Source organism: Panthera onca, chromosome C1, assembly GCF_046562875.1.
Source record: "Panthera onca isolate mPanOnc1 chromosome C1, mPanOnc1 haplotype 2, whole genome shotgun sequence".
NCBI lineage: Eukaryota > Metazoa > Chordata > Mammalia > Carnivora > Felidae > Panthera > Panthera onca.
Genome location: NC_138346.1, coordinates 117,442,479 through 117,455,473, shown reverse-complemented (window position 1 = coordinate 117,455,473; position 12,995 = coordinate 117,442,479). Strand labels below are relative to the sequence as shown.

The window sequence follows — 12,995 nt, the reverse complement described above, 5'->3', positions numbered from 1 at the left end:
GGATACTTGATTTATAAAGTCGTCTGTGTGATAAGCAGTACTTTTAAAAAAGCAAGTGCTGGGGCGCCTGGGTGGCGCAGTCGGTTAAGCGTCCGACTTCAGCCAGGTCACGATCTCGCGGTCCGTGAGTTCGAGCCCCGCGTCAGGCTCTGGGCTGATGGCTCGGAGCCTGGAGCCTGCTTCAGATTCTGTGTCTCCCTCTCTCTCTGCCCCTCCCCCGTTCATGCTCTGTCTCTCTCTGTCCCAAAAATAAATAAAAAAACGTTGAAAAAAAAAATTAAAAAAAAAAAGCAAGTGCTTATCTTTTATAGTTACATCTTGAAATATTTGCGGATGAAATGATAAGATAGCTGGAATGCTTATAGGTCGGGAGAAGTGATAAAATGAGATTGAAACATGAATTGATAATTGTTCAAAGTGGGTGGTGGATACTCAGGTATTCATTATACCAGACTCTTTCTTTTTGTAAATGTTTGAAAATTTCCATAATAAAGCTTTAAAAAATTTTTTTTAATGTTTATTCATTTTTGAGAGACAGCCAGCAGAGGAGGGGCAGAGAGAGAGGGGGACACAGAATCTGAAGCAGAATCTGATCTGACAGCTCAGAGTCTTGACTCAGGGCTAGAACTCACCGACCAGACCACGAGATCATGACCTGAGCTGAAGTCAGATGTTTAACCGACTGAGCCACCCATGTGCCCCCATAATAGAACTTTAAAGTCAGAAATTATCTGTAAGCCCATTGAGTGTGTGTGTGTGTGTGTGTGTGTGTGTGTGTGTGTGTACTCAGTTGGTACTGGAGCAATTTGACCATCATCCTTGTCAAAGCCTATTGACCAAACACCACCCAGAACAAACCTGTAGTCAAAAAAGTTGGGCTTACATGGCTTGCTGCAGCAAGGTAAGAGTGCTGCTGTTATTATGGGATGGGCCTCTTCTAGAGTTCCAGCCTCTGTTGGATAACCCTTTTTTTTTTTTAAAAAACGCTTATTTTTCGAGAGACGGAGAGAGACAGCAAATGGGGAAGGGGCAGAGAAAGAGAGGGAGACACAGAATCCCGAAGCAAGCTTCAGGCTCTGAGCAAAGAGCCCGACGTGGGGCTAGAACTCACGGAGCAGACCGTGAGATCATGACTTGAGCCAAAGTCAGATGTTTAACCAACTGAGCCACGCAGGCGCCCCAGGATAATTCTTAACTACAGTTTAGCCTAGTGAGGGCCAATTTGGGATTGAATATTGTCAAGACACAGAGGCATTTCAGTAATTGGGTATCTAAATTTTTACACTTCAATTAATATCCAAGTCTGTATTGCACGATCCTTGTGTGTTAGGAAGTAACTGCAACCAGAAAGGAAGTAGAACCAGTTGGATAACAGCTACTAATTTGCATATTCTATGTACTGGGATGAAAAACCCACCTGTGGCCAAGAGGTGAGCACCCTTTTGAAAGCACAGACAAGGTTAAATGACAGGAGAAACACAGCAAGAAGCTGTGGGTTTTAAAATAAAGGAGAAGACTTGGAAATGGGTACAGAGTATTGTCACGAGACACATTAAAATGGACCTACCTGGACAAATGTACCCATCATAGTAGAAATGGTTTAAATATTTTTGAACATCTGCTGGTGCCACATGCTATGCTGAGTGATCTGATGATAGTATTTCGAATCCTTACAACAACGCTGAAAGGCAAATTTTATCCCTGTTTTATAGAAGACGAAGCTCAGAGAGACCATCTTGTCCAAAGTTGCCTAATTCAAGTCCAGATTTTTCTGACTCAGAAGTCAATATTCTTTGCATGATAGCGTCTTCTGTGGGTTCACAGGTGGCTGAACTTAGATGGAGAAAAGGAAAAAAAGAAAAGATACAGATTGAGACAAGATGCAAGAAATAGTTGACCAGAGAAAACAGTCCTAGATCTTCAAAGTTGAGTGCGGGCCAAGAGAATGAGCCCCTCACTGAGTGGTAAGAAGAGAGACAGGCTGGCCTCCAGCTTTTATATACCTAAGGAGTTAAACAAAATTCTAGTGTGTTTAAACACATTGAAACTTCTTAACTTCTAGCAGTGTGCTGAAAACATAGAAGTTAATCATTTGACAGCCTCTTTTATTTTGTGTCAAATGAAAGAAACAACTAGGAAACAAGTTTTTTGTTGTTGTTGTTGTTTTTGCGTAACAAGATACTGTTTCAAAATTCATTTCAAATAATCTCAGGGATGGTCACTAGGTATTCAGTTATAGTATAAGGGCCTACTTGAGGAAAGGGCCTTCACCGTAGAGGAAAAGTTTGCCTTTTTTGTCAGCTTGATGCTTTTCTTTCTTTCTTTCTTTCTTTCTTCATAAGTTTTCTTTTAAGAGGCAGTGAGAATTATATAACTTGTTTTCTTTCTGTTTCTCTTTTTGTTTTAACTGTTTAGAGAAGTTCAGAGGAAAATATAATGCTCATAGTATTTATATAAATTTGGGGTTTTGTTATATAGTTTGTCTTTTTTTATAGCTTTTGAATTTTCTATTTTTATGTTACTTGTTGTTTGTTATGTTTGTTTTTGGTTACATGTGAGGCACTGTTTACCTTTTTGCAAGTCTCTTTAAATCTCTTTTGGATAAATTAAGTTAGAATAAAAGCAAATCAAATATTTTTGGAAGTGGGAATTTAAATTTAAGTTAAATAAAAAAGCATTCATTTTTCATAGCTTGGAATTCTGCCGTGTTACTCATTTGGAACTATTATGTAAAGACATACTCTTTACTTTGTAAAGAATACTTTATCTACACATTTGGTGTTTTCATCAATTCCTGGAAAGGTGAAGAAAGCAGAGCTTGTGTTTCCCTGCATTAAGAACAGAGCTCCAAAAATAAAATGCTTCTCAAATCAACGATTGCAGGCTGATGCAGCAAAAGATGGGTTTCTTTCGGATGAGTTTGTTAAGATGCTGGCAAGTGTGAGATTATTTTTGGATTGAGAGTTTATAAATTGGTGGCTCCTCCTTTGAAGGGATCACAAACTCCTTTTGAAATCTAATGAGACATATAAGCCCCATCCCCAGAAAAATGCTCCAATGTGTGCTTTGACATATTAACTACAATTTCTTAGGGGTACATAAGCCTCCTACTAGGGGGCTGGGACAGACCTGACTCCTCTTTACTGTGAAAGCACTGAAGCCGGGCCACCAGGCTTCACGGAGGAGCTACCCCTTTCCTGTGGACAGTGGTGAGAGCAAGGTGGGCACTTGAGTGAGGCTGTCAATAGCCAGCTCAAAACAGTAATAAAACCATCGGCAAACAGATCCTGCTCTTCTGACTCTAAGAGAGTGATTCACGGCGGCCTTGAAGCAGTTCTGTTCTGGCCATCAAGTAGTTCTGAAAAATACTTGAGACTATCCATTACAGTATAGGCCCTTCCAGACTTAGTTTGGTTTATTTGGTTTATATTAATTTGTATCTTGAGGTCTTGTAGAGGGGGAAATGCTCTATTAACTATTTGGATAAGAATTGAATTCTGTCACCATAAAGCGTTTTTATGCTTTGTGTTTCCTTATCTTCAGGTGAAGAATTAGACACATTATTAAGAAACATTCTTTTTTACAGTGGCCTCGATGTTTGTGGAGCCTGCCATCAGTGGCTCCTGGCCTCCTGGGAGCTGCAGATCTTCTAGCATCTGAAAAAAGGAATATTCTCCTGATTGTGAAGGTGCATGTGAGTAACTGGCAAGGGTAGAACAGAGGGTGAAAATAATGAGAGAGGGGCGCCTGGCTGGTTCAGTTGGTTAAGCATCCAGCTCTTGATTTCAGCTCAGGTCATGATGTCACCGTCCATGAGATCATGAGATCATGAGATCCAGCCCCATGTCTGCGCTGACAGCACTGAGCCTCTGTTTCCTCTCTCTCTGCCTCTCCCCCCACTTGCTACCTTTCTCTGTCTCAAAATAAATAAACATTAAAAAACGTTGTAAGAGGGGCGCCTGGGTGGCTCAGTCAGTCGGCTCAGGTCATGATCTCACAGTCTGTGAGTTCCAGCCCCGCGGTCGGGCTCTGTGCTGACAGCTCAGAGCCTGGAGCCTGCTTCGGATTCTGTGTCTCCCTCTCTCTCTGTCCCTCCTGTGCTCACCCTCTGTCTCTCAAAAAATGAATAAACATTAAAAAAAAAAAAATACTGATGCTGAAACTATACCCCAGACCAATTAAGACAGCATTTCTCGAGGTGGAACCCAACCACCAGGATTTTTGTTGTTAATACTCCCTATGTGATTTTATGTGTGACTAAAGTTGAGAACCACCAGTCTAAAGCGATGATGAAGACAGGAAAGTCCATTTAAACAGGAATTTCTGTGGACAGTAGGGAGAGTTGAGCTTGATGCCATCTGGCATTATGTGGGAAAATCTGAGTCATAAAAGGGTTAGGAGCTCATATGGATCTTAAAAGCTCTAAGTAAAAGAGAATCTCAAATAATTTGGTGAGGAGCTATGACTTCTAATGCTGGCCTTGCTCCTGATGTGGGGCAGTGTTTCCAGCGTTTCTTCACTCCCCTCCGGTGGAATTAATTATACTTTGTCCCATTCAATTCTAGTTTCTGTTTGTTTGTAAAATCTTTCTCCTTTTTTTAAAACTTAAATTAAACTTTTTTGTTTCTTTATAAAAATTTAATTGTGGTAAAATACACATAATATAAAATTTACTATGTTAACCATTTTTAAATATACAGTTCGGTAGTGTTAAGTACGTTCACATTGTGCAACTAAATCACCAGAACTTTGTATCTTGCAAAACTGAAACTCTGTACTCATTAAACATAAACTTAATTCTTTTGAGATAATTATAGCTTTATAGTGCAATTGTAAAAAATAATACAGAGAGATCCCACGTACCCTCTGCCCAGTTTTTCCCAATGGTAACACCTTGGGAAACTATAGTACAATATTACAATCAAGATGCTGACATTGATACAATCAAGATAAAGGACATCACAAGGATCCCTCATGTTGCCATACCTACTGCCCTCCCATTTCCATCCCTACCTTAACATTAGTAAAACCCAGTCCGTTCTCCATTCCTGTAATCTTGTCATTTTAAGAATATTATATAAACAGTCATAATAGGTATGGCTTTGAGGATTGTCTTTTTTCTTTTCTTTTTTTATAAGAGGGCTTTTTAAAAAAATGTTTATTTACTTTTGAGAGACAGAGCATGAGCAGGGGAGGGGGAGAGACAGGGACACAGAATCCAAAGGAGGCTCCAGGCTCTCAGCTGTCAGCACAGAGCCCGATGCTTGATGTGGGCCTCCAACTCACGAGCCATGAGATCATGACCTGAGCCAAAGTCAGATGCTTAACCAACCGAGCCACTCAGGTGCCCCAGGATTGGCTTTTTTCACTCAGCATAATTCTCTGGAAAGTCATCCAAGTCATGTGTGTATCAGTAGTTTATTCCTTTTTTATTGCTGAGTAGTATTCCATGCTGTAGATATACTGTGGTCTGTACCACTCATTTGTTGAATGACATTGGCTTTGTTTCAAGTTTTTGGATCTTATTAATAAATCTGTTCTAAACATTTGCGTACAGGTTTTTGTGTGAACATTAGTTTTAATTTCTCTGGAATAAATTCCCAGGAGAGCAAACGCTGGGTCATATAAAAGTTGCATATTGAGGGGTTTTTTTGTTTGCTCATTTAATAAACGGCCAAACTATTTTCCAGAGTGGCTGTACCATTTTCCATTCCCAGAAGCAATGGATGAATGATCCAGTTCCTCTGCCTTCTCATCAGCATTTGATGTTATCATTTTTTTGAATTTTAGCCATTCTGAGAGGTATGTAGTGATATCTAATTGTGGTCTTAACTTGTATTTCATAATGGCTAATAATGTGGGACATCTTTTCATGTACTTATCTGCTATCTGCATATTCCCTTTGGTGAAATGTCCTTTCATGTCTTTTGACCATATTCTCATTGGTTGGGTTTATTTTTATTGTTAGGTTTGAGAGTTCTTTATATATTCTAGGTAATAGTCCTCTGTCGTGTATGTGGTTTACAAATATTTTCTCCCAATCACTGACTTGTCTTTTCATCCTCATAACAGGGTCTTTTGCAAAGCAAATATGTTTAATTTTGATAAAGTCTAATTTATCAGTTTTTCCTTTTATGGATCATGCTTTTGGTGTCAAATCTTTGACTAGCCCTAGCTCAGGAAGAGCTTTTTTTTTTTTTTTTTTTTTTCCTTTTCCTAAAAGTTTTACACTTCACATTTAAGTTGGTAATCCACTTTGAGTTAGTTCTTATATAAGGTATAAAGCTAAAGTTGAGAGATTGGTCTGTTTTTTGCCTATAGATGTCCACTTTCTTCAGCAATGTATATTAAAAAAGCTCTTACTTCTTCTGCACCTTTGTAAAAAACAATCCGTTGGGCATATTTGTGTGAGTCTGTTGCTGAGTTCTCTGTTTCATTAATCTGTATCTTTCTGCCAATACCACACCACCTGGACTACTGTAGTCTTAGATGTCTTGAAAATGGGTAAGGTGACTCTTCCCACTGAATTCTTCTTCAAAATTTGTTTTAGCCACTCTAGTTCCTTTGCCTTCCCATTTAACTTTTAGAATAATTTAGTCTACATCTGCAAAAAATCTTGCTAGGATTTCTCTTTCACTGTCTTTTTTTTATTGTGGTAACATACACAAAACAAAGTTCACAATTTTAACCATTTTAAAGTGTACAATTCAGTGGCATTTAATACGTTTAAAGTGTTGTGCAGCAATCACCACTAGTCCAGAACATTTTCATCACCCCAAAAGGAAGCTCTGTACTCTTACCCAGTCATTCCCCAACCTCTGGCAACGACCAGTCTGCTTTCTGTTTCTATGAATCTGCCCATTCTGGACATTTCATATAAATGGAATCATACAATATACGACTTTTGTGTCTGGCTTCTTTCTTTTAGCATAATGTTTTCAAGGTTCCTCCAAACTGCAGCGTGTGTCAGTATCTCTTTCCTTCTTATATCCAAAGAATATGCCATTGTATTTATATACCATAGTTGTTTCTCAACATTTGGGTTGTTTCCACTTTTGGCGACTGTGAGCAGCATGCTGCTATGAATGTGCATGGATAGGTATTTCTTTTGAGTACGTGTTTTCAGTTCTTTGGGGTATAATTACTTTGGAGTGGAATTACTGGGTCATATACTATGTTTAACTTATTGAGGAACTGCCAAGCTATTTTCCACAGCAGCTGAAACATTTTACATTCCCACCAGCTCCAATTTCTCCTCATCCTCACCGACACTTGCTATTTTCCAGAGTTATAGCCACCCCCAAAGTGTGAAATGGTATCTTATTATGGTATTGACTTGCACTTCCCTAATGATCAATGACATTGAGCATCTTTTCATGTGCTTGCTGGTCGTTTTGAATATCTTCTTTGGGAGAAATCCCAGTCATTTGCTCATTTTTCAGTTAGGCTGTTTGTCTTTTTGTTGTTCCGTTGTATTCCCTTTACTCTCGAAGGATATTGTCACTGGATATAGGAATCTGGGTTGATCGTCTTTTCTCTCAGCGCTTGGAAAATTTTGTGCCACTTCTTCTGGCCTCCATGGTTTCTGATGAGAAATCTGTCACAGTTCTTCCCCTAGCAGTAAGATGTCATTTTTCGTTGCTTTCAAGATTTTTTCTTTGATTTTAGCTTTCAGCAGTTTGACTATAATGTGTCAAATTAATGACATGAATTTGTTTAGGTTTATCCTCTTTGAGGTGTGCTTGGCTCCTTGAATGTGTAGGTTTTATCCCTCTGCCATATTTAGGGAGTTTCAACCATTATTTCTTTCAGTGCTTTTCTCAGTCCTGTTCTTTTTTTTTTTTCTCCTTCCGGAAATCTGATGACATAACAGACTTATTGCTATAATCCCACAAGTCCCCAAGACTCTGCCTTTTTTTTTTTTTTCATTTTATTTCTCTGTTGTCTAAGTTGAGTAATTTTTATTGTCCTATCTTCTAGTTCACTGATTCTTTCCACTGCCCCCTCCATTCTGCTGTTCAACCCATCCATTGAGTTGTTTTGTTTTGGTTATTGTATCTTGTAAAAACGTTTACTTATTTATTCTGAGCCAAAGAGAGAGAGTGTGCAAGTGAGTGAGCGTGAGGGAGGACAGAGAGTGAAGGAGAGACAGAATCCCAAGCAGGCTCCATACTGTCAGTACAGAACCTGACTCGGGGCTAGAGCTCATGAGCTCATGAACATTTAACTGACTGAGCCACCCAGGTGCCCCAAGGTTATCGTATTTTTTAGTCTTAAAATTTCCATTTAGTTTTTCTTTAAATCTTCTATTTCTTTGCTGAAAGTTTTCCTTTCTCTACTAGGACTTTCTTTTTTTCTTTTTCTTTTTTTTCCATTTTTTTCACGCATGTTTGTAATTGCTTGTTGAAACATTTTTATGCTGGCTGCTTTAAAATCTTGTCAGATAATTCTAATATCCGTCATCTAGGTATGGTCTGTTTTCATTCAGTTGAAGATATTTCTCATTGGTATGATGAGTGCTATTTTATTAAAACCTGGACATTTAGAACTCTGGATCTTATTTACACCTTGTTTAAACCTTTCTCTGACACTACTCAGGCAGTGTAAGTAGGGGTGAGTGTCTTGTTACAGCCAGGTGAGTATATGTTTCCAGTTTCCCCACTCAGCCTACATTGACACCTGAGGGGAGGGGCTTCTCCTTACTGCTTAGGTGAGGGCAGGAATTTTTCAGCTGCCCGTTGGCTTCCACTGACACCAACCTGGCTGGGAGAGATAGGAAAGCCTTCTTAACCCTCCCCGCATGGCCTCCACTGACAGTGGGGGGTGGAGGTGGCCTTGTTGTCACTGGGTGTTGGTGAAAATACTGACTCTCTACCATGTCTCCTCTGGAACCAATCCAGCAAAGAAGGCAAGGAAAACCTCCTAAAAGGCCTGGGAAGGTAGAAGTCTAGGCATCCCATTCAGCCTTTACTAGTGTGGGCAGGAGTGAGCCACAGTTCTTTCTGCGGTGTTTGGCTGGAGTAGAGCAGTTATTATCTAGAAGTTTTCTATTTTGCTAGGCTGCCTTCCTGGCCCTTTGGCTAGAAAGAACAGGCTTTTGTTGGTTTTGTTTGGTTTTGTTTTCCTTTGTACCTCCTGGCATTGCCAGGTTGCTGGCTTCTTCAGCACCACATCTGGAATACATGAGACAAAAAGAAAACCCAGGGAAATCACCAGTGTGTAGTTCCTTCGGTTCTGAGGCTCCTAGCTGGTATGCCTCCTTTTCTTCACCTTTCAAGTCTTTTATGTTTTGTTTTACGTGTAATGTCCAAGGTTTTTAGATGTATTAGCAAGAGGAGGAATTGGGAAAAGCACATCTAACTCAGTCTTCTCTGATCCTTTTATTCACTTGTTTATTTCATTTTCCATTTGATTGTGAACTTTTTTTTTCAAGTTTATTTATTTAAGTAATCTCTACACCCAACGTGGAGCTCAAACTCACGACCCCAAGATCAAGAGTTGCATGCTCTTCTGACTGAGCCAGCCAGGTGCCCTTTGATTATGAGCTCTTTATTTATTTTTTAAATGTTTATTTAATTCTGAGAGAGACAGAGCAGGAGTGGGGAGGGGCAGAGAGAGAGGGAGACACAGCATCTGAAGCAGGCTCCACGTACCCATGAACTGGGAGCTCATGACCTAAGTCGAAGTCCCCTGCTTAACCGACTGAGCCACCCAGGCGCCCCTGATTATGAGCTCTTTCGGTATAGTTTTGTAACTTCAGTAACAAGTGTGGCACACGATCTGTAAATGTTTGAAAAAAGGAAAAAAAGAAATAGAACATGAAGTGAAGTGAATAAATTACACTCCTCCCCCATCTGCCCTTAGGCGTGTGGTGCCAGGAAGAGGAGGTGGCCTAATCCTGTTCTGAATGATGAGGCCTCTTGGGGTGTTTTGATATTGAGAAAGGTGACCAGCTTCCAGAGTTGATACTCTTTCGTAGGTTCTCATGTGTTACCAAAAATAACCAGCAGGCGGCAGAATAATCAATGAAAACGGACTGTTGCCCAAAACAAAACGAGGTTGATTTCCTCCGACGTAGAGAAATTCTACAAGCTTACCCTCCCACCCCCGCCCCCAGGTACGCTTGCAAAATGTTGCTCTGAAAGTGAGATACTTTTTTTTCACCCTTGGAGCACAGGTTGCTGTACAGTGGGAACAGAGCTGGAGTAAAAAGAAGTGGGTTCTGTTAGGCTTCACGGTGGCATGTGACAACAGGATTACTGGTTTTTGTGAAAATAAATATCTACCATTTAGTAAATCTTCTCGCTATTTCTGGCATTTAAACCCACAGGAAGTTAGGGATTGGATGACCAGAGAATGATTGCTTTTCTTAAACAATATTTTAATGTTGATACTTTAAAAGCAAAGCCAAACAACATAAAACCCCCACAAACACCCCATGTCCTACCACCCTTTTTTTCTGTCGGGCCCTGCTGATATGGACACATCATTGGTGACTCAATATTTGAATTTACTTGTTTATTCACATTATCAAATGTATTTTCTGAGTTAGCGTGGAGGGGGACTGATTTTAAAAATTTCTGTTTGAACTCACGTGCAGAGTTAATTACATTGTAGTCATCTGACCAAAAAAGGCCTGAGGGAGGCTTTCATTTGTCTCATTCTTGTTTTTCTCAACTTTTTATTTTTAAAAATTTCAAACCCGCAGAAACCTTGAAAGAATAAAATAAAGAGCCTTCACTTACCCCTCACCTAGAGTCATTGTCAACATTTTGTTGCATTTGCTTTCTTTTTTCACTCTCATATAAAGTTAATTTGCATACATTGATGGGTATCGTTTTAAAAGTTCCCTCAAGTGGAGGCTGCACCCCAGTTTTCTTTTTTTCCTCCTTACTCCCGCTCTCCTTTCTTCATATTAAAATTTTTTTTAACTCCAAACCCATGCCCTTCTTTTAATCTCCCACCAGAGTTAAGTTCACGTCCTGCTGACCACCAAGGACCAGTAGGTCCAGTGGCTCTCAATTGTCTGTAATATTTGTTTTGGCCAACAGAGTTTGGCCTAAGTTCACAGAAGAAAAAAAGCTGCAGTAGGACCAGAATCTTCTGGAGTTAATCACACGACAACCTTTACATTTCTTAAGGAAAAGTTCCTGGTCAATTGGGGCAAAATTCCAACTGGAGCTCTTTACTTTTCTCCTCATCACAATTCAGGAAATCTCTGCAACTACGTGAAGCTGAGAGGTTCTTTTGTGTCTCTGTGTCTCTTCCCTGATATTTGTCTCTGGTCTTAAGAGAGGATTGTGATCCCGTGTATAAGATCATCCATCCCTCAGCTCTGGGAGACAGTCTTCGGAGTTCTCTCACAGGTTTTCTACTTCAAAAAATAAGTGGGAAGAAGAAGAAATTTAGACCTGAGGAAGGTCCAATTTTGGGGAATATTAAAACCAAAAGCGGCTAGAATAATATGCCAAAGAACAAGGAGAAACATATACACAGAACCATATACTTTCTATCAAAAATGGGTGCCAGCGTCCCTGGTGGTCTAGTGGTTAGGATTCGGCGCTCTCACCGCCGCGGCCCGGGTTCGATTCCCGGTCAGGGAAGAATGTTTTTATTGCCTTTTAAAAAGTAACATTGTTTCTCCTAGTCAGCTCCCCCAACCCTCCAAAGCTGAAATACAGGAAATGCAGAAATATACATAGTAAAAATTGCTCACAAGTCTACCACCTAGTAAGTGTTGACATCAAACTTTCAAAACAGAAGTGGAATTATGCTAGTCATAAAGTTCTTTTTAAAATTATATTTCCAACACTTGCCAGTGGAAATATTCTTTACTAATGTGATATTTTCTTTCAATTTAACTTAGTTTTTGAAAAGGTAATATATTTACATGGTTTAGGATTCAAATATGTAAAGGATATAACTGATAAACCTGATTTTTACTTCTGCCATCTAATAAGGTAACCAATGTTGTGTTTCATAATTATAATGACAAATATTTTATGGAAATGCAAGTACATACATAGCTGCCTATATATTTAAATATGCTCCCCACCTTGCACAAATGATAGCACTCTACACATGCTTTTCTGCACTTTGTCTTTTTCACTTAATAATATATTTTAGAAATAGTTCCAGATTAGACATGAAGAGTTTCCTCATTCTTTCTTATGGCACATAGTATTCCATTATATTGATGATATTCCACAATTAACTGAACCAACCTCCTTTTGATGGACACTTAGGTTATTTCCAATCCTTTGCTATTACAAACAATGCTACCATAAATAATCTTGTAAATTTGTCATTTTGCATGTATGTGGAATGAATGCCTAGGAATTGAAATGCTGGCTCAAAGGTATATGCACTTATAGATATTGCCAGTATACCTTCCAGAGAGTTCGTGCAAATTTACACTGCCACCAGCAGTGTACAATGTATATAGAATTAAAAAAAACAAAACAAAACATGTGAGTTTTCATCAAAGGATTTAATCTATCCTATTTCTGGAATTTTAGGATTCCCCCTCCCCCGCCCCTAAAATTTTGACTTTACAGATAACACTTTGATGAACAGGTGTGTAGACACACCTTTGTGTTTATGCCTAGATATTTCCTTAGGATAAATCCTTGGAAGTAGAATTACTACCTCGTACTATATACTAAATGAATTAAAGAATTAAATTCGAGAAGTGAAGCAATAAAAAGCTAAGAAAAATACGTTAGTGGATAATTATGTTGCTATTGGGCAGAAGTCTTTTCCAAGATAAAAGCAAAGACAGAAATCATAAAGAATAAAACTGATAGATTAGACTAGATAACAACAGGAAACTTCTGCTCACCTAAAGATCCTATAAATAATATTAAAAGACAAATGACAAACTGGTATAAATCAGTAACATCAATATAATATAAATAATAGAAAAATATGGCACAAAAACAGACACATAGACCAATGGAATAGAATAGAAACCCCAGAACTAGACCCACAAACGT

At 39.0% G+C, this 12,995-nt stretch overlaps 1 non-coding gene across 1 annotated transcript; it reads left to right on the top strand.

Annotated features, from left to right (window-relative positions):
- Positions 1–11,531: 11,531 nt before the first annotated feature.
- Positions 11,532–11,603, top strand: TRNAE-CUC (transfer RNA glutamic acid (anticodon CUC)). The gene has a single exon. It is a non-coding gene; the product is annotated as a tRNA-Glu (tRNA).
- Positions 11,604–12,995: the final 1,392 nt, after the last annotated feature.